The sequence below is a fragment of the Sapajus apella genome, unplaced genomic scaffold (assembly GCF_009761245.1).
Source record: "Sapajus apella isolate SASKATOON/1434 unplaced genomic scaffold, GSC_monkey_1.0 scaffold61, whole genome shotgun sequence".
In the NCBI taxonomy this organism is placed as follows: Eukaryota; Metazoa; Chordata; class Mammalia; order Primates; family Cebidae; genus Sapajus; species Sapajus apella.
In genome coordinates this window covers 4,604,137-4,617,703 of record NW_022437001.1, presented here as the reverse complement: position 1 = coordinate 4,617,703, position 13,567 = coordinate 4,604,137, and the positions used below count along the sequence as shown (strand labels likewise).

General features: G+C 45.2%; 1 protein-coding gene and 1 long non-coding RNA gene across 3 annotated transcripts in view; one reads left to right on the top strand and one right to left on the bottom strand.

Annotated features, from left to right (window-relative positions):
• Positions 1-1,671, bottom strand: part of NR3C2 (nuclear receptor subfamily 3 group C member 2) — a 357,173-nt gene extending 355,502 nt beyond the window's left edge. For both annotated transcript variants that reach the window (XM_032246540.1, XM_032246541.1), the window contains exon 1: positions 1,323-1,671. The gene's annotated coding sequence lies outside the window, so the exon portion shown is untranslated. The remainder of the gene's footprint in view (positions 1-1,322) is intronic.
• Positions 1,672-3,638: 1,967 nt separating this feature from the next.
• The window catches only part of LOC116529053, a 163,985-nt gene continuing 154,056 nt past the window's right edge, over positions 3,639-13,567 (top strand). The window contains exon 1 of the long non-coding RNA XR_004259355.1: positions 3,639-3,795. This is a non-coding gene — a long non-coding RNA (uncharacterized LOC116529053). The remainder of the gene's footprint in view (positions 3,796-13,567) is intronic.

Genomic DNA, 13,567 nt, shown 5'->3' with positions numbered 1-13,567 from the left:
TGCGAATTTGTATTTTACCTGGAAACACTTTCACTTTTAGTATCCCCCAAAACCCAATCTCATCATGTTAGAAAAGTCATCATTTTTTATATTTATTTCGCTATACTATGGTATTTTAAAGACGAACGCTTAAGAATCTCACAATCATCTCTAGGCTGCACAGTTGCAAAAGTTCACTATAGGTAACTATTTTTTGTCATTCTCCACTATAGAACTATTATGTTCCTCTCTTTTATGGATGAGGCAAATGATAGAAATCTGCCCAAGGTCACCTAAGAGAGCGGGAGAACCAGTTTGAACTGAGCACACCTGATTTCTATTCACTCACCTAATTTACCGAGCCACCTGATCTTTCCAAAAAACGCCAAAGCAAACTATGCCTCCCTTAAAGGAAAAAGCTCCACTTTAAATTATTTTTTAAAACTTCTCTGAAGCTTTTCCATGATAGCTGCCACAATGTCAAACATAAAATTAAAACTTCACAGCAGGACTTCACAGATGGAGAATGCTGTTATAATTACTATGTAAATATCATCAATAACAGCACCTAGAGAAATGGCAATACAAAATGTTAAGAAGCAATTTGGTGCCTTTAAAATTCGGCGGTTTCAAAAGCTCGTCTGCTATCAAAAGTTTTCCTAACTCCTGTGTCATAATAAATAATTAAAACTGATGGTGCTATAAACCATTATCATTTAAACCTGGTCTTTTTAAATTGAGTAGGCAAAGCCACGCACCTAAAATTCAGTAGCAGGGTAAGGATGCCACCAAAAGCAGCTTCGTCCCTTTTCCCTTGCCCTTAAAATTCCAACTGATACCATAGAAAGCGAAGCCTCCCTCAAGAGTTTCGCGAATGCTAGGGAACGGGAAATGCATGAATTTCCAGAGCCCCTTTTATATAGGATCTATATCTCCTTCAGCTGCCCTTACCCGCTACACACCTCCAGCTGAGATTTGGGAGCTTCCGCAATTGATAAAGGAAAGAAATATTATTCAAACGTCCTTTAAAAAATGTATAGGGAAAACGATTCGAAATTCATCTCTGGGGAAAGCGAAGGGTGGTAGACCTCCCACTGCCAAAGGCAGTTAAAAGCTGCTAGTTAGAGGGCATTTATCCAAAGTGGCCAAACTTTCCCAAAATAGTCCTCTGGCGGCCAAAGGGGGAGAAAAGTGGAAAACCAAAACAAAACAACAAGCACACAGCACCATACTGACTGTGCCTCCGGATTACGCAGCCACTTCTCCCTGCAAAGTGCACGCTCCCGCGCCGCAGCCGCAAGCCGAGCAGGGCAAGCGGTGCCCCGCCACGCACCCCTACACACCTGCCTCGGCCGGGGTCCGTCTCTCGCCGTCCACCTGTTGCAGCGCTTGCCACCGCCAAGAAACCCCTGCTGCGGAGCCCCCCTAAATCCAACCACATCCAGGCCAGAGAGTGCCGCTCTCCCTGCGGCGGGAGAGCCCGAGGCAGCAACGCTCTTGCACCCAGGTGACTGACTGCACGGGCTTCCTCCGAGCAGCCTGAAGTTGGCTCCCGTCTACCGGGCCCAATGACACCCCGGGCGCGGAGGGGCTGAGAGGAGGGGGCAGGGGCAGGACCAGGGCGGGCAAAACTGGGAGGGAGAGAGGGCGGGCGAAAGCCCGGGGGGGAGTGGGCCAGCTGGAGGGCTGGCCCTTTTAAAAGCGGGTCACATGTCCAGATAAAGTTCAGGTTGCTATCCCGCCCCCCGTGCCCTTCCTATTGGCCTAAAGAGAAGCAAGGCTCCACACTGCACGGGTCAGGCGGGCTTCTTATTGGACAATCCAGGCTGTCAGTCACCAGGCGGGCGACATGACTGATACAAAGTTGCTGCGACACAGCCTGGACTCGGCAGCTTCCTTAAAGCCGCAGAAGCGGCGGGAGCTTGGGGTGCCGGGCGGTGGCTACACCAGGCGGCCTCCGCACGCTGCCCCCACTCCCATTGCTCGACCGCTCCAAACTTGCTCACATCCACCCTGCTCTCCTCCTGGCCGACCCCAGGGTATCTGGGGAGATGTGAAAAGTGTGGTGACGCGGAAGAAGTCGGTTTCTCCGCGAGCAAAGTGTCGTCCCCTCACGCTCTCCACCTGCAGCGCCAGGTGAGCGGCAGCCCTGGAGCCGCCCAACAGCGTCCGCGCGCGGGGAGGACTCTGGGTGGACTTCACCCGACCCCCGAGGTTCCTCTCCCAGCCCCTTTCCTGTGTCTCACTAGTTACCTCTCGGCAGAGCAGCCGCAGACTTCGCTGCCAGCGAGCAAGAGGATCACGTTCTCACTGGATTTGAATTTGCTTGTTTTAGCCCTTTAAACGCGGCGTTCCTCCCATCCCTTAGCCCCCTACCACAAAAAAAAAAAAAAAAAAAAAAAAAAAGAAAAGAAAAGAAAAATGAAAACAGTGACATGGTCAAGAGCTGCTCCTCTGCTTCCTTATAATTTCGTCACTGTACTTACTACTTTAGTATTGGATTTTTCCACTAGTTCGATTTGAAAGCAAGCTTACCATCGAGGATATTCACATTGTAATGGGTGGAGGGGATGGGTCACAAAAGTGGAAAAAACAGACAAGAGGGGGAAGGAACCAAACTGTTTTCTAAGGATCGCGGGTGTCTGCACGAAGAAATTTCGGTTTCCCTCCAACCGCCCCCTCCTCGGTTCTCCTCCCGCCCACCCAAATGCTGCAGTTACTAAGCAAAAGAATGGGCTTAACTTTGATTTCTAAGGACTTTTAAGCTCCGCGTATAAGGCCCGGTTCTAGGCTCCCGGCTGGCCCGGAGTCAGCATCAGTGACGTATACACCTAAATCTGGTCCCTGGCCCTCGGCGACCCGCAGCCGGGCGGTGGCAACTGTGCGGCCTCCCGCCTCACCCTCGCTCCGCGCTCGCCAAAGCCCGAGGCGGGGGACAGGGGGACACCCTATGCCCAGAGGCCCCTCCTCTCCTTACAGTTAGTTAAGCTTCGAGATTCCCGACCCCTAACCCAGGGAGACTTGAACTCTCAGCCGCTCCAGTCAGGAACTCCCTGGAGATAAGGGAGACAGCGGCAGCGCCGAGCTGGTCCGGACCCCCGACTCCAATGCCTCTCGGTCCCCAGCGCGGAGCTGCCCCTGGCGCCCCCACAGCCTGGAGTCCCCGCCGAGCGTCCCAACTTTCCCGAGGGGCCCGCCGTCACGCGCTCTCTCCCTGCACGGCTAGCCGGGCATCGATCGCACCTTGGCCGAGCGCGGGCGGCGGGCGGGGCAAGGGGGGTCCCAGACCTACCGCCTGGGCACGCGAGGCGGCGGCGGCTCAACAAGCGTTGCCGAATTATTCATTCTTAAAGGAACGGACGTGTCTCTTTTACTAAGTTTTTACCTCCTTTGAGGAGGGCCGGTCTTGCCCTGGATCTCAGCTTCTTGCAAAATCTAGGTTAGAACCGTGCAGGGGCAGCCGCCGCGATCGCTCGCCCGCCACCCAGCACCCTTGCCCCAGGGCCGCCGGCGGGCAACTCGTCTCTTGTCCGCATCCCACCTCGGCTCGCCAACCCGCGCCCTCTGCCCTCGGCGCGCAACCTGCCTTGCCCGGGGCCGCCCCTGCGCTCTCCTGGCCCCCTCTCGCCGCTGTCAGCGCAAAGTGACTGTCGCTGCACTCACCTTTTCTAGGACATGGTGGGGAGGCTGGGGCGGGGGAAGGGGGACGGCGAGACTCCCGCCGCCGCTGCTGCCGCCGCCACCAGCAAATCCAATATTGGCTGACGGGCGGTGAGGATGCAGAGGATGATAATCCCGGGAGTCGCCCTGCTGACGGTGCGTAGAGCAGTAGAGCAATAGTGCTGTTACCCTACAACAGGCGGCGAGGCAGCAGCGCCAAATCGCGCAGAGGGGGACGCGGGCATCCGCCCGCCCCCAGCGGCGGCGGCCAGGTCTCAGGCGGGTCCCTCTCCCGGGGCTGCGCGTCCGCCTGGCTTTGACGGCGGCGTCCCTGGGAGCCGGGAAGTCCGGCGGGAGGATCCCGCGCCTGCCGCTCCGCAGCGCCGCTCTCCGCGCCCCCTCTCTGGGCCCGGGGTGGCGGGTGACAGCTCGGGCGGCCGAGCGCGTGTAGGAGGGGGCAGTGGCAGGAGGAGCCTGCGCCCCACTCCCCGAGTCACACCCTCACGAGCTAGAGGCGGCGGTACCGCGTCCGGCCACCCGCCGATGGGAAACTGGCAGGGGCGCCGGCGGGAAACGGGCAGGGGCGCCGGCGGCCGCCCTCCCACCCCGGCCACTGACAGCCCAGGAGCGGAAGGAAAACTGAGCCCCAAATGCACGCACCCGCTTCAGGCCTCCCCGTAGCCCAGCAAAGTCCGGCCCAGACCTCCCGCCCGGCCTCAGGTGCAGTTTCCACCTGCGGGGGGAGGCGTGGGCTGGGGACCACGCGTGGGGGGCGGGAGGGAAAAGTTTCTTTTCCTGCTCCCCGGCTGCCCACCCCGCTAGGCTGCTCCTCTCCCCGCCCCTCTCCTGCTAGCCGAGCCACTGCCCCACCCCCGCCGTGGGGGGGGCGCCGAGGAGGGAGCGGGCGTCTGAGCGCGGAGGCGTCCAGGGAGAGGGCTAGGGAGCAGCGGTCGCCACGGGTCCCCTTGCTCTGACGGCGGCTCAGACGCCCGCGGAGGCGGCTCCGCGGGGCGAGCCGCGGAAGGGGGCGAGTGCCGGGACCCCTCCCCCTCCCCTCCCGGCGCGGCGCGCGCCCCCGCGTCGCGTGGCGCGCCCCCGCGCCCTCGCGCCCGCCCGGGCAGACACCTACGCAGACGCGAAAGTGAAAGGGGGGTGACCCGGCCCGGCGGGCGGCCGGCGGCGCGCGGGCACGCGGCAGGGGGCGGAGGACGAAAGGGTGAACCCGGTTCCTGGGATTCTCCCGCGCCCGCTGCTCCTCTGCGGAGCCTCCCCGGAGTCCCACGCCCCCACCCCGGCCACGCAGATCAGCACGTCAGGAGATATGTATGCGAGTGCGTGTGTGCGCGCGTGTTCACGCGCACTCTCGGGTGTGCGAGGTACGTTCTGCCCCAGACTCTTCCCCCGCACCGTTACACTCACCCTTAGGTGGAAGATGGGGGCCAGGGAGGGGAGAGAAGTGTGAGGGTCCCCACCAGTTACGGGCTCCCCACCAGTTACGGGCTCCCCTGCTTGTGAGCCCTTTTGACTCAGCCCCGCGAACTGACCACACACACACCCCTTTTCTGGCTTAACATTCCTTTTTCTACAAGGTGTATTAGCCGCCTCCACCTCCGCCCTTCTTTGGGTTCTTTCCCGTTTTATTCCTAAATAGCTGTGAAAGTTGCTAATCCCTTCCCACAGAGACCCGTGTTAAACACCTAGCTGCCCTGTTAAAACAATCACTGCCTTTCTCCTTCCACGTTTCCACTGTCCTAACAGCGAGCTTCCCGTTGCCTCCATCACCCACAGTTTGGGCACCACTCGGTTCTTAGATGGCTCAAGGTAACATTTCGGCCATTAGTAAAACAACCCTTTGACTTTTCTTATTTGTAGGAAAAGCTTCTAGGTTCATGCTTATGACATTCTTAAGGCATATTTTAAGATGATGATCAAGAAAATATTTAAATATCAAATATTTTGAAAAATAATATTCAGTGAGTTTTAAAAAGAAAAATTTAGAAGTGTACTGATGTCTGTAAACTAATTTGGAAATGTGTGCATCAAAAATAAGATGCAGTGACATTGGTGGACTGATAAAATGGACAGAAAGATAGATAGATATGTGAAAAGCATGTTGATAGTGCAATATTAATAGTAGAATGTAAGTGCTAAGTGTAGAGGTATTCACTGTAAAGTTCCTTCAATTTTTTTGTGTGTGTTTGAAATTTTTGATAAGAGAATATTGGATAAAAAGAACCCCCTACTTAAGGTAACCTGTACAGTGTAAATTGTTTCTAAAACTTATAAACTGGGCATTGATTATTCTTTCCCCCTTTACAAAGTGATTTTCTATAAGAATTTTTTACCTAGGTACTCCCACTACTATTTTAAACAATGATTTCAGTTAAGGACAACTTGATCAAACTAAGGTGTGCAGCGCGGGGTTATTATAACTGTGATATTTTAGAAATTTGTAAGATTTCTTCCTGTGTTTCTTTTTGTCCATTTCACACACACATATACCAACTACTCTCAAATTTTCATCTTTCCTGCTTTTGAAACAGTTGGTATTATAAAGCTAAGATTGAATTTTTAAGCAGATATGGATATTCTTTTGAAACTTTTTCACAAAATAGCCTGTGAGGAGTCCATTCGTCCTTTTATTTACAGTATCATCTTTTCTTACCCCTTGGGAGAGATGTTAGGGGAACTTGCAGTTATTAATAGGCAAAGCTTATTTGTTTTTTGATATCTGAGTCTTTACACATTTGCCCAAACATTTGAATGATAAGTTTCCCTCAGGTAAACCGCTTTTGTATTTTCTTCTGCTGACTATAAGACAAAAGGTGGTCCTGTGACACCCTGAAAGGTGAACAACTTTGGGATAAGATCCGAGTGTCCCTCATCTGAAGAGGAGGTGACACTGACTTTGCTTGGGATCACCCCACAAGTGATGCCTCAGAGAAATGTCTTCAAAGAAGATGGGTTTTAGATTGTTAGGAATACTCTTCATTCCAGTGCCCATTCATAGAGAGCCCTGTCAACTCAGAAACATGTGTGCCTAGCAATGTCAATAATTAGTTGTTTTCTGAGGCATCTCTTACCAAAGTTTGTTGCTTTAATCTTTTTAGATAAGTGTATTTTTTCCTGGCAGAAGGATAGAATTTTTTTCAAGAAAAATAAGAGTTAAAAAAGGAAAATTATCACACGAAAAAGGACATTAACTTCATCTCATGTAGCTGCCAGATAGCTTAAAGCTTGAAGCAGCATCAGACATCCCCTTTTGACAATTGTTCACCCTCTTCACAGTCGCTGAACCTTGGGACGCCTCCCTCCCCCATCCCATTAATGTCAAACTCCCTTAGGTTTGCCACCAAAGTGCACGACTCAGCGTTTGCAATTTACATGTGTGACATCACATCCTCTATTATGTAACTTCAGATACAAAGCCTAATATCATCTAAGTTTATGTTGGAAAAATTCCTCCCTAGCTCTTTATTTCAGCTTTAGCAGAGCCACCCCTTAGTTCTCTGCTCTGAATCCATTCGTTCGACAGCTGACACTGAGGGGTGGGGGGAAAGCCATGGAGTCATGGAGTTAATGGTAAAATTATAAGCCAAAAAAAAATTGAACATAGATATTTTGAAATACATTATGTACCTCTCCATTATCTATTTACTGACAAGAAAGTAAAGACCAATAGGTATCATATAATTTAATCATATTCAATAATTTTTAAAAGTTAAGGGCTAAGCATTTGGTCCTAGTTAACTTCATTAATAAGCCGAGCCATGCTGGCATTTTTTTTTTCTTTCTTTCTAAAAAGCTGGGATTTTTTTTTTTTTTTTTTCAGTCTCTTACCAGCTGTTGGAAAGAGTTGAGAAAGAAAGGGAGAGTCAGAAAGAGAAAGGAGGGGGGTGTTAGAAAGAGTAGAGGAATAATATAAGATAAAACTTCTTTGTTTATTGCAAAACACACATGTTACAGTTTATAAACACTGCAAGCAAATAAGAAATTGTGGACCAGAAGATAAATACAAAACATATCAGCGTTTTTGTTAATATCCAAAATAGTCCAAACTCAATTTCCTAGACTACTTGGAATATTTTTATTAGCTTTGGTTATTCGTTAATTTCTGTATTTGTTTACCTTACTATTTATTCATCTGTCTACCTTAATTCCATTTGTAGTCATTTTAAATAGAAAATATGCAAACTTAATACATTTTTATGGCCAGATTTTGAGATGACAGAGCACCAAACAGCACATGCATCACAATTAGTATGCCATATTATTAGAAGCAAATCAGATTTCACTGTGCCTACACTGATGTTCTAAATTTAGAAATAATGTACAGTAGTTGAAAAAGGGGAGGAACTTAGAGCAGTATATTTTAATAACAATAAAGATATTTTCAATTCCTCTTTTTTCATATATTCTTGGTTTAGTACAAGAAATTCATCATCTTTAAATAACTGTGCTAATCTTACATAAATAATTGCATGATTTGTGTGCTTATTAAAATTATGCATTGAAGCTGTTTCTGCAATATTATGTACAGTAACAAGCACAAAAGAAAGTGAAACAATCCAATGGGTCAGGTGTGGGAAACGTAAGTCTCTGTTGAACTTGATGAAACACTCGTTTAGAATTTCTCATTAGGACTTCACAGGAGCAGTTAGCTTTTCAGTAGTTGGCACTATATTTTTAGCAGCATTTTAACAGCTGTCAGTAACAACTAAGACAACATCTTGATCAACACTATTTTTTAAATTCTAGCAAAGATGATTGCAAAAAAAAATGCTTCAGGATTTAATCTTGAGCCATAAAAAAACTTACTGTGATATAAAATGTTATTAATGCATCAGGGACAGACAATAAGGTATCCTGATAAAATGATGTCACTTGAATTTTTATATTTTATTTTTCTCAACCCGGGCAACATAGCAAGACCCGGTCTCTAAAAACTAGTTTTAAAAAATAGTTGAGTGTGGTGACACACACGTATAGTCCCAGCTACTTGGGCAGCTGAGGCAGGAGGATAGCTTGAGCCGAGGAGGTCAAGGCTGCAGTAAGCCATAATTGCACCACAGTACTCCAGCCTGGGCAACAGAGCAAGACCCTGTCTCAAAAACAAACAAAACAAAAATTAATTTTCTGATGCCTAGGTACACATAATGAAGATAATTTTAAAAGAAAATTTTTAAAATGTGTATTTAGTGTCAGAAACAGGCACTACAGTTCCAGGTTAAGAATAGCCATGTAGACAGCCAAAGTGAATAAAATCTTCTCCCTAACAGTAGAGTTAATAGAGGGAGGTTATTACATGTCAGATATATGACACTGGAAGCAGCAAACAAAAAAATGTAAGAAACTTCATGACAGATGCCTTCTTTATTCCTAAAGATAGAGATAAATTTGCTATGGGTAATGCATTGCAAAGCAAACTAAATCTCTGCAAGTGTCAAAATTCCCTTTCACCTATAGTCTCCCCAAATTGAGTGATTTTTCTTCCAAGAGAAGGGTAATGGTATAATATTAAAGAAGCCTACTGAATCCCCTTATTCATAGGTCATCTGCTCATTTCGAAGACCTAATCCAACTTTTGAGTTTGTCCCAAGTAAGGCAGCTGAGTATTTCCCACTTCATCTAGCTGGCAGAGTGGAGAGTTTATGCATTCTTATATCAAATGATATTTTGATTATATTGCATTTGTGTTCTCTAATCCTTTTGGGGTTACTAATCCATTAGCTCTTTGAATATGAAGCATTTTTTAATTGCTTGATGGGATTTTTTTTTTCAAAAGACACGTACAATTTTAGTAAAAGTCGAGGTTAGCTATCTTTTCCTGTTCTCTAACCAGGTGCAAATTTTTCAATGCTGATTGTTTTTCACAGAGTACTATATAGTTTTATTATGTACATTTGGACATTGAATATCCATTTTTAAAATGTTTAAAATGAACACTTTCTATATGGAAGGTATATGACATGTCAATTCTTAATATTTAAACTATAATCTATTTTGAAGTATTTAGTGCCAGTTAAAACTATACCTTAATATTTTATCAAAACAAGTAGACATGTTTAGAAATAAACCTAGTTTAGTACTTAAAAAAATTTCTTGACGGGCACAGTGGCTCACACCTGTAATCCCAGCACTTTGGGAGGCTGAGGTGGGTAGATCACCTGAGGTCAATAGTTCGATGCCAGCCTGACTAACATGGAGAAACCCTGTCTCTACTAAAAATACAAAATTAGCCGGTTATGGTGGCACATGCCTGTAATCCCAGCTACTCAGGAGGCTGTGGTAGGAGAACTTGGGAGGCGGAGGTTGCAGTGAGCCGAGATCATGCCATTGCACTCCAGCCTGAGCAACCAGAGTGAAATTCCATCTCAAAAAGAAAATGTAATGGTCTTTACCATGAATGTGGTAGAACCACATCTTGTAAGCAAAAGCTGGGTAGACTTAACAATGCTAATGTATGATGATAGTGCTGATTACTTCCTTGTGTAAAGGACCAAATAAGTAGCTGAAGCCAGGATTTTACTAGGACGTGTGCACAAAACATTTTCTTTTTTGTTTTTAATACAAGACACATAATTTTACAATAATTACGTATCTTAAAGAAGAAAAAAAATCCAGGAAAATTATTTTTATAATTGATCATTTCAGCATGATCGGTTGTATATGATTACCTTTTCATTTATAAATTATGTTGTTTTTATTTCAAATTTAAGTACCACTGAACTGATGTTTTCTCTGAAATGTAATTAATAGTTTTTAAATTACCTTTATTTGTAAACAAAATTATTTTTATAATTCAGTAGCAACTGCCAAGGAACAAAATGCAATATCATATATACATATCTTTTTATCTACTATGTTATTTCCATGACATCAAAAGACCAGTACAAGAAGGTACTAGTGGTACCTTAACAAACAAACACACAAACAAACAAAAACAAACTATGGACCCAAGAAGTAAATCAAGATAATCACAGCAAGTACACTTATGGAGAAACTCAAGCAAACGCTAACTTTTGCAGTTAATTCAAAAAGCCCAAGATGCAAGAAAGGGTCCCAAGGCTAGGTCTTCTTAATGAAAAGTCTAAGCAGAAATTTTCAGCCTAGAGCTGTGTTTTATATGAGTTCTTTTCACAGGACAAGCAAATCAAGCAGTACAGCACAGTCAGCATGAATGGCTTTGAATTCTGGCTTCATCACCTACTTATGACCCAGGGCAATAACTTATTCTAGGTTTAAGTTTTTTTATTTCTGAAACTTTTTTTTTTTGACGGAGTCTCACTCAGCCACCCAGGTTGGAGTCCAGTGGCATGATCTTGGCTCACTGCAACCACCATCTCCTGGGTTCCAGCAATTCCCCCATCTCAGCCTCCCGAGTAGATGGGATTACAGAGACCTGCCATCATGCCCAGCTAATTTTTGTATTTTAGTAGAGAGGGAGTTTCACCATGTTGGCCAGGCTAGTCTTAAACTCCTGACCTCAGGTGGTCTGCCTGCCTTGGCCACCTAAAGTGCTAGGATTACAGGTGTGAACCACCATGCCCAGCCACATATTGATTATTGATACTACAATGGGATAAGTACTTATCACAGTACATGTATCTAGTTTTGTGCTCAAAAAATCTTAACTGTCTACCCCTGGACATTTGTTAAAGAGAACCAAGACCATATTTTTCTTTGGGACATTGAAGATAACACTGCCAATTAGAAGGGTTTTTGAGGATCAGCTTGAGTCGTCAGGCACTTCACACACCTAAGAATCTAAAAGAATGATTCTCCAATTTTAACACGCATGAGTCACCTGGAGAACATGATAAATAAAAGAGCCTACTGGGCCTCACCCTTAGAGTTTCCCATTCAGTAGGCCTTGGGTGGAGTCTGAGAATTTGCATTTCTAACAAGTTCCCAGGTTTTCTTTAAAAAAAAAAAAAAAAAAGGTTTTTTCTTTTGTAGAGACAGGGATCTTGCTGTGTTGACCAGGCTCTTCTAAAACTTTTCGGCTCAAGCAATCCTCTTGCCTTGCCCTCCCAAAATGCTGGAATTACAGGCATGAGCCACCATATCCTGCTGCTTCAGTTACCTTTCCAGACAGTTAACTGTGGTCAAGCTCAGATCACCTTTCTCTATTCTGAGTATGTCATAAAGATGGGCTCATTACTCTTGAGGTAGATTTTAACTAATGCTTCTTTTTTAGCTTTCATCTTATCAAATGGGAAGCTTAGATCAATTAGATGTGATGCCCTTTTAACAAAGCCAGTGGCCACTCCTAGTTTGTTTATTTTCTTAATTTAATAACAGATCTTTAAGGACGGGCATGGTGGCTCACACCTGTAATCCTAGCACTTTGTAAGGTTGAGGCGATCCACCTCAGGGTGGATCACCTGAGGTCGGAAGTTCAAGACCAAACTGACCAACTTGGAGAAACCCCATCTCTACTAAAAATACAAAAAAAAATTTAGCTGGTCATGGTGATGCATGCCTGTAAGCTACTCGTGAGGCGGAGGCAGGAGAATCACGTGAACCCGGGAGACGGAGGTTGTGGTGATCGCGATTACACTCCAGCCTGGGCAACAAGAGTGAAACTCCGTCTCAAAAAACGAAAGAAAACGTACAGTTTTAAGTTGTGGTAAAATACACAGAACGTGAAATTTACCACCTTTACCATTTTTAGTGGGTGTGCAGTTCAGTGGTATTAACTACATTCATATTGCTGTGCAAGCATTACTGCTATCCACTTTCAGAATTCCTTTCACCTTGCAAACAACATTCGTAGGATTTGACCAACATATTGTGAGAGAGGATTTCCAATATTTTTCTCAGGTACACAAGCCTCCTGTTTACTTCTATAACAATTTTATCCCTCTATTAGGAAACAATGTTGACATCATAGGATTTTACTTCTTTGAGAAGTTGAAAAATGAAATTCAATCAAGATAAATAAAATTTGTTTTTATAGACAGACTTGATGAATAATCAAAGAAATTCAACAGAAATAAAATAAAGCTACATTCCTAGTGTTTCTTAAAATCAAATTCGAAATGAAGTAAGCAGCATTTAAAAAGTAATGCCCAATATTTCGCTTGTGAGGAAAGTAGGTGTTATAATTAGTGGTAGTCTCTGATTGGAGCATTGTGCAGGGATAATCCATACATTATGGAAATAGTTCTGAAAGAAAGACGAACATTATGAACAGTTTTTGAAAGGAAGACTTACATGAAAAAAGATTAGATTTCCTTAACCTGATAGTGACATCATAGAAAGCTAATTGAAACAAATCAAGTAGCCCATTTAGTTCTAAAATGAATTAAGTAGTCCATTGAGTTCTAAAATTTTATTTTTTGCAATTGTAAAAGTCACTTAGAGTTTTTGATGGCTTTTTAAATATTGTTATGTTTAATTACAAATGTTAAGCATAAAATATCTCATAAGCTTATAAATGTTTCATAAAATTTCAATAATATTTCAAGAACACAGAAAAATTGAAAAGCCTACAGACTCAAGTAGTCACCACCCTCATATTACCAGATGTGAACATTTTGTCATATTTACTACAGAAGCATAAAAAGTGATACATTCACATTTCTTGGTGGGGGCTACTGTTGAAGAGGGAGGGAGCAAAAAACTACAGCAGGTTAGGACTTTCATCACCTGGGAGTTTATACTCTTTGTTATAAGCCCTGGGTATTGCAGTTACTCCTTGCCCCAGATCTTGAGAAGAGGGAATCCATTCTTAAGATATCCAAAACGTAACATGGCCTCCAGGCATTCAGGTCCAACGCTCAGACAGAGGCTGCTACTTAACCTAGCTCATGGCTTCAGTTGAGGGGAGGAATTTAAAAATCAACTGAGAACAGGAATGTGAGAACAGGAATGAAGATGAACTCAGGGCAAGGAGAACTGCTTACCTAGGGGACTACAGATC